Source organism: Prorops nasuta, unplaced genomic scaffold (assembly GCF_024137725.1).
Source record: "Prorops nasuta isolate Cenicafe-Biocafe unplaced genomic scaffold, Cenicafe_Pnas_1.2 PNAS00032, whole genome shotgun sequence".
In the NCBI taxonomy this organism is placed as follows: Eukaryota; Metazoa; Arthropoda; class Insecta; order Hymenoptera; family Bethylidae; genus Prorops; species Prorops nasuta.
In genome coordinates this window covers 275,369-288,106 of record NW_027116829.1, presented here as the reverse complement: position 1 = coordinate 288,106, position 12,738 = coordinate 275,369, and the positions used below count along the sequence as shown (strand labels likewise).

Here is a 12,738-nt window from a genome sequence, read left to right as displayed (position 1 = left end):
TATGGTAATAGGGCCACGTACGTTGTATATACACTATATATATATGTATATATAATCACGGCGAGACGCTGCACACTTGTATATCTAATCATTTATACTTCCTTCGCGGATTCATCGTTGATAGATTCTGGCAAAATTAATATAAGGTTCTGTGAGTAGTACGTCGCCGCGTGAAATTGGCTATGAATAATTCAGCAGATTTTCCTTTAATCCATTCGTCTGGAATAAAAGTGCAAAAAGCACCAAAGCCAATGTTTCTCCATTTGCTAGTAGCTTATTTCCGGTTTACAAAGAGTAAAGGATGGAATTTCCACTTTGCCAACTCGTTCAACTATTTCTCTCTCTCTCTCTCTCTCTCTATATATATATCTACAAAGTAAACGAAAATCTTTTAAATTCAATTCAATTACCGTAATTGAAATGTTATTGCTATACACATTTTCAAATTCTAGTGACATCTTAATCTCAAATAATGTACTCTTATCTTTCTTACCTTTTTTATTTAATTGTTCGAGTAGGAAGTTTTCTTTAATTTTGGCCGATGAGTAAATTTCGGTAGAAACGTCGGCCGATGGTTGTTTGATCAAATGATTTCTATTTCTTATCGAGATAACGATACAGCTTTGATATTATATATACAGCATCGAGTTGGCTATATATATATATATATATATATATATATAGATAAGGTATATATGATTATAATATACGCATATAATGGAAGAATATTCACATTTCGTATATAGGATATATAAAGAGAAAAGAGAGCTGCTGTATAGAATTCATCTTGGAACTGGATGGTCGTAAGAAAAATTCTCCACTGGCTCGAATTTCTCAAGTTGGCGACGTACGCGCGCGCTACAGCGCTCGCTCTCCATTTACCGGGGCTTATATTCGCGAGTGGAGCAATAAAGCCAAATAATAAGGTATAATAGCGAGGAGAAGGAAAGAGAGTAGGGAATTTCTAGGGGTTTACAGGTTGTGGTCCTTTTGCCCCGATCTTCCATACCTTCCAACGCTATCCGCAGACACGTGTCAAGAAACGTTACGTGCATGGTTAAGGTATGAAATTGACTCCTCAAAGGTTTCTTCCGAGAGAGAGAGAGAGAGAGAGAGAGTTTGTTTGCAATAGCACATACACGTGTATATAGGTGCACACGTGCGTCGATTGGGCAAAGCAAGCCACCAACAATTTTCTCTGCGCGCAACAATGTATGGTGTGTATACACCTTTCATTTCTACTTTATTCCTCCCTTCGTTGAATTTCTGCACGACCAGAGACAAAGTTGGCTCGAAAATTCCTTGAGAAACATTTGAAATTGCTGTGTTTATTTTTTGAAAAAGAGAATATTTGTCGCGACGCGCCTTTGGGCGGTCTTGCATGGGTTATATATGTACGAAGCGCTGTTCTGGCAAACAGGAAGAAACTACGTACTACGGTATATATAGGTAGACTCTCCCTATAGATGTAGAGAGTATACAAGTTGGTAGTGTATAGTACTACGCGAGTAGCGAACGCGACGGAAGGGCCGGCCGGCCGGCCGGTCGACTCTGTCCCGACTCTGCCGAGTAGAACAGCAACAGGATCGATCCAACCAAGACTGTCGACCCGACTCGTCGCACACTCGTCGCACACTCGTCGTTTCAGTGACGGACTCTGACATTCGAGAGCCATTCTTCGCAGCTATCATCTTTCCCGATCTACATCTCCCGGCCCTTATACATGTACTTGCATTATTTTTTTCAAGGAAACCAACTCCTTTCGTCTTCTTCCTTCAATTATAATAAACTCAATATCTATATATACGTATAAATATATAAATTATTCTTTTCTTATTCCATTGTTTCCATCAAGATTTTTCACTCTTTACTTCCAAGAGTCTCGGGTAATTTCTCTTTCACTGGCTCATGCATACATATATATATATATATACATAGTATTTCATTAGGCTTATTCTTATCGTCGTCTCTTTTCTCCTTTCTATACAATGCTTCACATTTTCTTTTATCCCTAAATCTCTTGTTTGCCGAAAAATCGAAAACTCTGTTTGAACCTTTGCTATACCCTTCTCGTCATCCATTTGTACTTTGTTCTGCGCTACTGATTCATCGTGGAAAATTTCGCTGGAATCGGTCCTCTCTTCCCGTGATAACACGCGTCCTTGCTCGAAAGATAATCTTGGCTCCATCAAGGAATGACCGCGGCGCTACGTGCTCGGCAATACTCCAAGGAATTAAGGAAACTCCAGTTTGAAGAATAATTGGAATAATAGTCCTTGCAAAGACAGATCGATTTGTCTTTTAGAGGGAAAATTAGTTTCCACTCACTTTTCAAACCTATATATATATATATATAGCTTCAATTAAATTAAACACTTTTATCGAGATTATATTCTCTGATTGTTCTCGAGAAATAAGTATAGCATCTGGCGATTAAATAACCAATTGTTTATCCAACATTTCCGGCTTTGGGATATGTATATATAGGTTATATAATTAATTGATTCGAGTCAATTGCGATCTGCCTTCCAACATTCGCTCTTTCTTACAAAGCAGAAAGAGCTTGTACTTATTCTTTCTACTAAATTTTCACTCTTTTCCATCATATCGGATTTATACACATGTATAGTATAAAGATAGCACAGAGATCTCGATGGAAGCGCAGTAGGATTATTCATCCCCTTTTCCATCAATTGAATTTAAAAGGCTTGATTTATAAATATATATAAAACAACGAGAGAGAGACATTGATATAGTTTGAAATATCAAAGCTGTGTATATATTAATAAAGTTTATATCACGTTCGACAATGAGCATTGCAAGTGGTGGTGATGGTGGTTGATTGCAATCTTGACATTTGGTTTTAGTATCGACATGGAGAGCTGCTCGAGGACATCGGACTGAGAACACCGGAGCGTGCGTTTCTACTTGGCCGCTAAAAGCGTCAAAACGTGGAAGCTGCTACAATTATGGCTGACGCAAGCAATTGAAGGATATAACCGTATCCGCAGCACTGGGTAAGATAAAACTTTAGCTTTCGAGCTTATTAATATACGAAATCTCGACGCTGACATTACTCTCGTCACACGTACATACCTATACTCTTATACTTATTCTTATAGAATTAGGAATAAAGCTTATTACTACCGGATCACTCTAACTCGCAATTAACTGCATCTTTCAAGATCGGCCAGGCTTTTCATCTTATCGCCAAATAATTAGATCGAGTCGGTGAATTTGAAAGTTTCGGTAGCGGAGAAGGGATAGGCAAAGTGTTGTTAAGCTTTTGTGTGCGCGAGTCTTTTAATATATATAGTAATATTAATTGGTCCAGGTAAGGAGCTTGGGCGGAGAGTATAGTTGTGTGGAGGGGGGCTGTAGGATGAGAGATCCGAGCTAGTCAGCTTCGTTTTATAGAACAGCTGTATATATCGTATAGCGTGTAATTATAGTAGACTACTGAAATTGCTCTTTGAGAGTGCAGTACCTACATTTGCAGTGGTGCATGCGCACGCTTATGGTGGAATGAACATGAGAGAATACAAGAGGAGGAGAGCTCGGTGAACTTGAAGGAACGTGCTACTGCTACTGCTTTCTTCAGAGTATCCTGAAACTCCCCTAGGATTGACACGTATACGCGCCTTCAGTTTTCCTCCATTTATACACGGCGAGTGAACTCGATCCCCTACTGAAACAAGAAAATATATGCCATTCCTCCCTTGCCCTATACTGGCAATCAATAACAAAGGAAAGCTTCCATGTCTCGAATCTCTTATATATATATATATATATATAAACACATATAATTCTCTTGATAAAATTCAGGAAAATAATTTAATAATTATATAGTGAAAGAAGAAAAATGTGAGCCAAAGATCGATCGATCGGACCTTAATTATTTATGTACATATTTATATATATACTGTGGAGAGAAATTAAATGTAGCATATAGTTTATACATACGCGGGTCCTCTTACGAACGTAAGCTACTTTAATTATAGCTCGCAAAAAGTACACCTGCAAATATTAATAGAGAGTTCATTAATATGTGTGTAAGTGCGCGAATTTGAGGGAATATATTTTTTCTTGAAAAAGTTCAACTAAAAATCTCTTTTACATATTGTAAATACAGATATATATATAGAGTGGTAAATTTTAGTATAGCTGCAGTGTGTAATAATACATTGAAATATATGTAGACCGATGCCTATATATATATATATATATATGCATTAATATACATACTAATATCAATTGTTGGTATTCCGCCTTTTAGAATGTAAATAGAACGGAGCTTGAAAAAGGTATCCCCCCTGCAAAAAATTCACATCTCTCGCAGTTACGAAGATAAATGAATTTTTACGTCGACACACGCTCTGGAGCGAATAAAGTAAACACCCTGTATGTGCAGTACTGGTATAAAAACTGAGAGACGCTCTGTATTAGTTAGCCTGCACATGGATCATGAAACTAAAAATATAAATTTACTTAGAAGACCGTTGGCTTATATCAAACACAGTATACGCGCAGCATCTGCTTTTACCTTGCGTTAGCTAGACAATGTAAATATCTCGAGGTAGAGTAGGACGTGACGTTGAATCGCCTATGTGTTTACTTTATGACCGCTCCGCTTTCAATGGATTTCATAAATTTAGACAAAAATTATAGGTAAATTTCTCTAGAGCTATATAGAGCGCGTATACGAATAAATAAGCTCATGCCTTTTTGCAGGCGCGCGCGCCATTCGCTGACAACCCATGAAACCACGTGGAGATCCGAAAAACTAAACTGTCACATATGGTGACAAGCAAAGTACTCATCCACAAGTGACGTAATCGAATCTGATTGGTCGGAGCTTTGGACTACGCTAATCAAGTGGGATTGCTCAGTAAGCTGCTTATTGAACACTTCCGGTCTCGATGATTTTAAGACTGCAGCCGTATTAGATATAAAATGGCGATTGCTCATTGATTATTTGCATTTTTATAATCAATCGGCAAGGAGCATTCTAAATTCAGCAAAAAATGCAGCGTTATAGGCATGTTTAGACAGCTTAGCACTATACACGAGATAGCTGTTCAAAATTAAGACGCGTCATAATTAGTGGAATTAACAGAATTCACACCAATCGTAACATAGCGTTAAGATGTTTTTGCTTTGCTAATAAAATTCTTTTTCCAAGGGCCACTTTCCTCCCCATTCGTCTTTAATTTCAATTGTATAGTCCAGCCGGAAAAACGAGGGACTATTCTAAATTTTGTCTCGTTACGCTATTATTTTCATAATATTATAGTAGAAAAGTTTTGAAATTAAAGGTGCGCGTATCGTATATGTAATACTACTGTACCATCTGTATGATTATAGGATAATGACACTGTCAGCTGCTGCATGTATATATATATATATATATGCGCGGGGGAGAGTTTTTCAAGAGTATAAACATTAGCGGTCTAGAATCATTGGTTGGACAATGTTTTAATAGAAATAATACAGTTTATAATATTGGCATATGTATATAATTGTTAGTAGGAGTAAATGATGGGTGGGTGCAGGGTCTCGCGCGGTTGTCCTTTGATAATTTTATTATCAACTAGGAAACACGCATGCTATGTTTGACATTTAACCTGATATAAGATATTTATTCTCTAGGGAGAGCTTAGGTTTATTTTCACGCATATATATATATATATATATATATATGTGTGTATATATATATGCTTACTATATTTGACCGATACTATTTTGCAGAAGGCAGAAATGTTTAGCCGCGGCGTGCGCGCAAGGCGCACAAGGCTTCCCCGCGTATATAATTCGAGTGAGGCCCACATCGGAATAGTTTATCCGCTGGAATTGGCCCTCCGTGTGTGTCTATGCGTGTGCGTTACTCGCTAAATTTACGGACTGCGTGACCTCGATGAATATACGACTTCTCTTGATATGCATTTTGCGTGCCGTGCCGTAAAACTTATTGGAGGAATCCATCAGAGTTATGCGCTATGCTCTCCTATATCTATATCTATACTCTAGCTAGTTGGATAATAACGTTCGATAGTTTTTACTGTTGAGAGAGAGAGAGAGAGAGGGGAGAAACGATGAGGAAAAAGCAGAGCGCGTTCGGAAAGGAAAATTTGTCTGGAAATTTTCCTGTAAAAATTCCTGGTGAAATATAAAAAAGAGTGCATGATTATTGAGGTAGAAGGAGATTCTACCGATTTATATAACGTTACGAGGGAGAAGAGTTTGTGTTTCTATTTTTAATTATATAGAGGAGAGGAAAATGCCTGAGAGCTAATTTTCTATATAATAATAAATTAAAGAAGGAGGAAGGAGGGATGAAGGGCGGGAGGAGTGGGGGGAGGGGGGGGGGGGGAAAGATGAATTTTCATAAGAACGAGGAATCAGAAAAGTATAGGAAGGAGAGAAGGGGGAGGAGGGACTATGTCTATGCACTATATATATAGGGAAAGGTTCGTTCCGAGAGGTGAGGAGGTGGATGGGGAGGAGGAGGAGGAGGAATCCTGGGGCCCCTGCCTGCGCACGCACTGTGACGTAGAAGCTAGAGCGGCTTTTACCTGCAGGCAGCTTGCATCGGATGCAGGGATGATCAATAACTCGAACCGCGGCTCGCCGCTCTGCCCCCCTCCCCTCCCCCTATCCACTACTCCTACTCCTATCGTCAGGACGAACGTTTCTCCTTTCTTATAAATTTCTCCGTGGCTTTGGAACAATTCCTTCGAGAGCAACAATACAAGAAGAAAATATAATAATCACTTGCCGCATGCACCTCGCGAATCGATCGATAAAAGGTCCAATGGCATATGTGTGCGAGACGAGTGAGGTTGCACGGGGCGCTACACACGTACTGTAGAGGATGAAAGCGCATATTCATAATTGGCCCACAGCCAACTTCTCACGAATGCTGCTGCAACTTGACAAATTGTCAAGGTTCGAATGAACCGCGAGCCGACGCGACGCTATGTTAATGCCTTTAAATGACAATAAGCGCACTCTTCGTTATCCATCAGTGTGCGAACCGTTTCACTGGCATTTTTCTCCCTCTATCGTTATTATCAAGTAAATTTTGTAAACTGCATAAAGCGACTTTGCGAAAAGAGGTGGTCACGCTGCAATGTTCCCATGCACCGAGTTTTTATATATATATATATATACATATAGGGTTTATCGCGCGATTACTGATTTCTTCCCTTCATCATCGAGCAAATCTTGAGGAATATTACGACGAAATGCCTTTAGCCTGCAGTCGAGCCAAGTGCCAAGTGCCAATAATACGAAGCGGAAGTAGCGTTGGAAGGAAAAGGTCTCAAGCTTCCGTAATATCGATTGATTTATCAATCTTTCATTAATTTCGATATAGCAGGGTGGAGAAGAGTGTCGACGATGAGTTATTGGAAACATCGCATCGAGAAAAAATTTGCTAATTCTTGAGTGAATATTTCAGATGGAAATGAATATATATGTATATATATATATAATATAATGGAGAGAGTTGAAAATTGTATCGTCGCCAAGGCCGCGGAGATCGAGATGACGATGATGATGCAAGGTACGTCGTGCGTCGATAGAGGAGCTTCATCGCAGAGCGCGCCAGTATTTCGCCAAGAGGCCTCTTTTCTTTGATATTTATCAGAAATAAGGATCCTCTCTCGCGCAGGTTAACATTCTTCGCGCATACTGCCAATATTATCTACAAAGCGTGTTTACTCGTGATAACGCGTGTAACGAGTCTCGTTTGTATTGGGAAGTCGATGCTCGTTAGAATGAAACCATCTAAATATGTATAACGGAAAGTTTAGAAACAATTTCAGCTTAATTTCAGGAAAACTTCACCTTGGTACATATTTGCCAGAGACAAATGGTCCTTGATGTAAAGGGATAAACTGACAAATTGATGGAACTTGGTCTGAATATGACAAAATGCTTTCGCTTAATTATTCTCTTCTTTGTCATATTCTTCTCTTGTACATGCTACGCTCTGTACCATCTACTGCGTACACTGCATTATTATTAAAATTACAGTGTATGTTTCAACGCACAATAACGCAAAATTCCTTCGGTCCATAATGCTCTCTCTCTCTCTCTCTCTCTCGCGCGCGCGCACGCCAGTGTTTCATCCTTGATTAATTGGACTTTTGAACGAAGCCCATTTTAATTCTGGATGTAAAAAGATTCAACCGGTTCTGCCATTTTGAAAATGGCAAAAAATATATGTTCTCTTGTTCCAATAAAATATTTATCTCGAGTATCATCCTCCTCCTCCTCGTTGCGTTATTCTTTTTCTTATGCTTGATTTCGTCGAGCGAACGCGAAACACTTGAATTAAATCAGTTTTAAATTTGAGCGAAGGTTAATGATCGTTTTATTGAATTGGCCAAGTATATAGGGATTGAAGAATCGTTGAGCGACTATAGATTCGAGGTGAGGGTCCCTGCAGGATTAGAGTAAGAATAAGGTAAATGGGGGATAGAGAGAGAGAGAGAGAGAGAGAGAGATAAAGGGGAGACGAGGAGGTGGAAAAATTGGTCCTGTCAATAGGAAGCTGGAAGCTTTTATTAGACACGCTTGAGCTAAGGCCAATCGTGCAGCAGCAGCAGCAGCGCAGCTGTCGAATTCAGTCGAATCGTTGCTTACTCATAGCAACTCGCACTACACTCTTGCTCGCTGCTCAACGTAATTGGTGGAGCTAGAGAGAGAGAGAGAGAGAGAGAGAGAGAGAGAGAGAGAGAGAGAGAGCGGACCTCTGAAAGGGTTGAAAATCAACCAGCCAGCAGGAATTATAGCCAAGGGATTGAAAGGATAGCTGCAATGTAGATACAGAGTGGGGGTGGGGGTGGGGGGGGGGGGGGCGAGCCTTGCAATATAACTAAGATTATCCCCTCTAAACGGCACAATGTAATATATGTGCATGTACACGCGCGTATACACGTGTACGCACGCGTCTTATGAATTTTTCTCCATTTACTCTCTACAGGAAGGCATGTAACGATTCTCCGTAACCGGAAGGATAATTTTTTTATACAGTTTTGTTTACTTTTCAAAGGTAGAGATGAGGTCAGGTGCAGAAAGTAGGTCAATTGGAGCTTGCCAATGGCCTCTTTACCTACCTTTATATTCTGGAGGATTACGAAAAAATTTGTTGAATGGAAAATTTCTAATACTCGTATCTGCATGTATATGTGTGTATATATACCATATACTGTGTAGCTGGTGAGCTTATAGCGAGCTATACATGTAGCTAATACCTATCATGAGCCATGATCGAGGTTTGCACTAGCTCTCACGTGACGCCATTTACGCGTATTTCACAACTTTAAATTCCATAATTAAATACGTGCACAAACAAATTATAATCTGTACAAAGCTCGATCAATATTAAACTTGTGTGCTATTATATTTCAAGGCAAAGTTTATCGAGCTTATGAAAATGTAACGCGATTAAGAGAGAAAAGAGTTGTTTTTATTCAGAGCAATATACATATATATATATATATATATATATATAAGGAAGAAATTCGACGAGATACCTTAAAAGTTTTACGTCCAAAGTAGCAGTAGCAGCAGCCATCGCCGCTGCTTGATAAAACTGGAATGTACGAGGGCAGTGAAATTTCATTGGAGATTTAAAATACATATGTATATAACAAGCCGATATATCGACCAAATAGCGGCCGATAGTGCAAATCCGTGTCGCGCGCACCATTGAAAATCTTCTAATTGGAACAAATATCAGATTTATAATAAATTTTCAATGAATCTCTGATATCCACGAGAAATAATACGCTTCGACGAATAGATTTTATTGGAATAAGATTAGGATATGGAGTGTGGATGATACTGCTGATCGATTAAAAACTTTCCTTATCAATAAACGATAACGTCATTCGTAGATCAATGCTGCGTAATCATTTACAGCGAGTTCAATCAAAGTTTCTCTCTCTCTCTCTCTCTCTCTCTTTCTAATAATAGTGTATTAACGTTAATAATAATATGTATATAGTAATGGAAAAGAGAGAGGGGAGCGAAAGTTTGTGGAGATGATTTCAATGTCGACGAGTGCACGCATGGCTCGATCGCTTGCTCTACCTATATCTGCAGTTTATTTCGTTGAGACAAATAGTGACGATCGATACGCGCTATATAATAATGTCATTTGGTTTTTTCCATATAGTACTATGCTCGCCTCGATGGAAAATTCCTTATCTCTCTCGCTTCCGGGGCGGTGTTGCGAGGTTTGACAAGGCAAGACGAGACGACGAATCAACTCGAAGAATTTATCCATTTTCCCATTGCATGTACGGTAAACTTGTCGTCATTTCATTTAAATTACCTTGGATCTTCAGACTATATTACACGTATTCTATAATGATTGCAACAAAAAGTTGTTATATGGTTATCGCGTACAGTACCTTCTTTCTTTTTAAATCTTGCACACAATTGTATAAGATTAAAATAAATTATTGGTAAGAGAGAGATAGATATATATATATATGAATTGGAGCTGGGATATCGTCGCGGCAATAACAGGTTTAGATTTGACCGAGCAAAAGGTCTGTCGTATATCTCGATGGTCCAATTAAATTTCGAGTGGTCGCTCGATCGGCTTCTACCATACACGACTTTCCTAATATATATTTTACTATTGGCTCCTTTTTTTTCATCGATCATTTTATCATCGTTGAAATGCAATAAAAGCGAGAAATTCTCAATACGCGCGCGATACGTTTCTCAATTTTATCGAATTTTCAGCAGCGGAGGAAATATTTCGTACGGATGCCAAGTTTCTTTCAGCGAATGATTACGAAGCACTCGAAGGATTTCGCAGGAGGATCCTCTATATTCGTATTCCATTCCGCGCGCATCCCGCCAACACACATTCATATTTTACTCTCCTTCCTCCATATGTATATACATAATGGAGCAAATGATTCATAAAGGCGGCCTGTGTGTGTGTGTACATATATATGTATAAATGGAAATAAAAGTTGGGTGGTGAGTGATTGTTGCGTTATACGAAGCAACTCGATTGGAATTCTGTGTGTTTGCGCGCGCGCGCGCGCGCGCGTGTACTTCCGCCACCTTAAATCCTGAGTCAACAATTTCGGAGGTAAAGATCGAGACGTTCGCAGAGAGAAATAGCTTCTCGATGGGGATCTCGAGTGTACTAGAATTGGGCCCGGAGCACATTGCAGTCAGTCACCATCATCCCCCCTGCCTGACCGATGAGAGTGATGAGGAGCTGCGGGGCAAGAGAATCGCCGCTACGCGCTACGTGAGACTGGAATTGACTGCTTCGGGCAAATGAGGGTCAAGTTCGTGTTTGCAGCACACACGCACACTCGCATACCACTAGAGAGCGAGGCGTGCCGCGCCGCGCGACCAATCACACTCTCCCTACCTCTATATATATATATATATATATATAGCTGCCACGCTTCTACATATTTATATTTAAACAGACACTTTTATTATCGAAATATCTCTCTCAGCTCACTTTCTATATGTATACCTTTCTGATAAGTGCAGACAAATTTCAAGATTATTCATAACGATGGTAATGATCGATTGATTTGCATGCGAGCGCATAGTGTGCATAATCAATCGTGTATCCGGTATAAGGAATTGACAGAGACCAAAAGTAGCTGCAGTAAGCCTTTTATATATAGATACCTTCGATCGTAATACGCACAGATATACATCTATTGCTGCAGTATTATTTTTTACATTTCTTGGGGAAAAGAATTATTTCATTTTTATATTAATCAAATTGTATTAGCACTGTAAGATATTTTTGTAAAATTACGTTCGAACGGAAAGAACAAATCTATATATGTATATATATATATATAGAGCAGACTGTAAACTTCTCTTCTCGGCTCTTCTCTATAATGATGATGGAATTTTTGTTAATCGCATCTCCTTAATTGGCGATTGATCCGTCAGTCTCGTTTATAATTATTTTGCAATCGTGTAAAAAACTGTTCTGATTTGTAATTGTGGCACAGCATAGGGAGGATAAGGTGCGAGAGGTGCAGGAGTGTCAAGAGGAATACCATCCTTGAGTCATCGCTCTATGCATACACGAGTGCGGATGAAGTGGAGAATATAAACTTTATTCAACATTCGTGGAATTGCGCATTTCTTATTTCTCTCCAATTGCAGTACTGTAATGACGAGTATAGCGACAGAGTGATATGCGAATATCCGCACGGATCAACATTTACGTACGTATATAGTCTGAAAATATTAATGACTTCCGAACGATCGAGCGACGCGCTTTCCGGAGAAACTTTTTTTTATCTCGGGCCCGCGAGAAGAAATTTATTGAAAAAAAGATATGGAAGTTTGGTAGAGTTTAGGGGGAATGATTGGTCGCGAGGCTCGAGGTTTCCATGCTATATAACAACGGAATGCAGATAAAACGGCGCAGAGGGAATTGATAGGAAGCCATCGCAAGTGCAATGATTTAATTTCGCTGAGCTTTTTTGATGGATTCTCCTCGACTCCTCGCGCGCACGAAACCCTTCCACTATACTATTCCATTTTCCAATTGGCTTCTGCAGTTTGTATTTTTCATTTATCGATCGAGCCAATAAAAATATCTCTTCTCTAATATTCCTTTCCGCTACCACAATTCGCTTTACAATTGATAAATACTATAATAATACAAAAGTATATCCTATATAGTAAAACTTTGATGATGATATTCGAGGCAGGTTTTAC

At 39.2% G+C, this 12,738-nt stretch overlaps 1 protein-coding gene across 4 annotated transcripts in view; it reads left to right on the top strand.

Annotated features, from left to right (window-relative positions):
- Pde9 (phosphodiesterase 9) overlaps positions 1-12,738 on the top strand; it is a 67,190-nt gene that overhangs the window by 12,984 nt on the left and 41,468 nt on the right. For 3 of the 4 annotated variants that reach the window (XM_066742899.1, XM_066742896.1, XM_066742895.1), the window contains exon 2: positions 2,868-3,017. The gene's annotated coding sequence lies outside the window, so the exon portion shown is untranslated. Of the gene's footprint in view, positions 1-2,867; positions 3,018-4,731; positions 4,889-12,738 lie in introns of all 4 variants that reach the window. The other variant, XM_066742898.1, reaches the window with a different exon arrangement.